The sequence below is a fragment of the Eulemur rufifrons genome, chromosome 30, assembly GCF_041146395.1.
Source record: "Eulemur rufifrons isolate Redbay chromosome 30, OSU_ERuf_1, whole genome shotgun sequence".
NCBI classification, from domain to species: domain Eukaryota; kingdom Metazoa; phylum Chordata; class Mammalia; order Primates; family Lemuridae; genus Eulemur; species Eulemur rufifrons.
In genome coordinates, this window is record NC_091012.1 from 102,774,568 (window position 1) to 102,776,846 (window position 2,279).

Consider the following 2,279-nt stretch of genomic DNA (forward strand, 5'->3'; position numbering starts at 1 on the left):
ATGCCAACCTATAGATTTGAGAAAATGGGTGAACCTTAAGCAGGATAAACTAAAACAAACCTACAAAATAGATAAATCACAGTCAACCTTCTGAAAAATAAAGACCAAAAAAATAGAAATGACGCATTATGTACTGTATAGGGGAACAATTATTTGAATGACTACAGATTTATCATCAGAAACCATGTAGACCAGAAGGAAGCAACACAGATTTTTCAAATGTTGAAAGAAAAGAATTATCAACCCAGAATTCAATATCCAGCAAAAAATATCTTTCGGAAATAAAGGTAAAACTTAAAACACAGTTTCATATGAAGAAAACTAAGAAAATTCATAGCAGGCAGACCTGCTCTAAAAGAATTGCTGAAGGAATTTCTTCCTATAGAAATGATACCAGAAGGAAAATGGGAACATCGGGAATGAAGGAAGAGCAACGGAAATGGTAAATATCTGGGCAAATATAATTGACTACTATTCTCTTGAGTTTTGAAAAACATCTTTGATTAAAAGCAAAAATTATATTTTCTAATAGGATTTTCAACATATGGAGATGTAATACATAAGACAATGATAACATAAAGGGCCCAATATGCTGGCAAGGTTTTTATGTTGCAATTGAAGTATCAAAATATATATTTTTTTATTTCAGCATATTATGGGGATACAAATGTTTAGGTTATGTATATTGCCCTTGCCCCCGCCCCCGAGTCAGAGCTTCAAGCATGTCCATACCCCAGACGATGCACATTGCGCTCATGTGTATATATACCCATCCCCTCCTCCCCACTCCCATCTGCCTGACGCCCGATAAATGTTATTCCTATATGTGCTGAAGTGTCAAAATATTGATTCTGAGTAGCCTATGAAAAGTGTATATTTTAATCTCTAGAGCAACTTCTAAAAAATTATATAGAGAGATGTCAAAGCCATAATAGATAGATTAAAATAGGATACTAAAAAAAATCATCTGAAATAAGACAGGAAAAGGAGAACAGAGAAGTAAAAAGGGTCCAAGCAGAAAATAAATAATAAAATGGCAAATCTAAATCCAGTCTCATCAATAATTACATTAACATGCCAGTGAAAGATATTATCAGAATGGATTTGAAAAGCATGACTCAACCATATGTTGCCAACAAAAACTCCAAATGTGATGATATAGATAGGTTAAAAGTAAAAGACTGAAAGCAGATACCATTGAAATCTAATCAAAAGAAGTCTGGAGTGGCTATATGAACACCAGACAAAGTTGACTTTGAAGCAAAAAGAAAAACATGTGAGTCATAAAGAGGGACATTATATATTGATAAAAGTGTCAATTCAACAATAAGACAATCCTAAATGTTTGCTTCTAATAAGAGGTCAAAATACAAGAAGCAAAATTGATAAAACTGAATGAATAAATGAACAAATCCATAATTATAGTTCCAGCAATTGATGGAAGCTAGCAGACAGAAAATCAGAAAGGATATTGAAAAAATGAACACCACCACCAGCCAACTGAATACAACTGACATAGAATGCTCCACCAAACAACAGCAGAATACACATTCTTCTCAAGTGGCACGTGGAATATTCACCAAGATAGACCATAACTTAGGTCATAAATCTTAACCGATGAAAAAGAATTGAAATCATACCGACTGTGTTCTCTGACCACAATGGAATTAAATTAATAATCAATAGCAAATTATAGTAAAATCTCCAAATACTTAGAAATAACATACTTGTAAATAATCTATGGATCAAAGAAACTGGAAACCACCTCAAAGGTCCTTCCATGGGTGAATTGATAAAGAAACTCCTGGATCCATATGATGGGAATACTATTTGGCAATAAAAAAGGAACAAACTATTGGTTTGCATGACAATGTGAAAGAATTTAAAAGACGTTATACTGAATTAAAGAAACCTGTCTCAAAAGGTTGCACATTCTATGACATTCTTGAAAGGACAAAGCTGTGGTTATAAATACAGATCAGTGGTTAGGGGTAGGGTTGAGGCATGACTGTAAAGGAATAATATGAAGGAGATTTATGGGGCAGTGGAGACTGTTCTGTATCCTGATAGTGGTGGTGGTTACATGTGTTAAAATTCACTGAACTCTACACCAAAAGAAAAGGGCAGTTTTATTGTATGATAATTTAAAAAATCGACTTAAAAATTTAAATTCTTAAAAAAAAAAGATGGTGCTTCACTAGCCTATGGGATGCAGTGCAAACTGATTAACATGGGTTACTGGGCCAACCCTGGTGGCAGTTCCTCAGTAACAGGCCTGT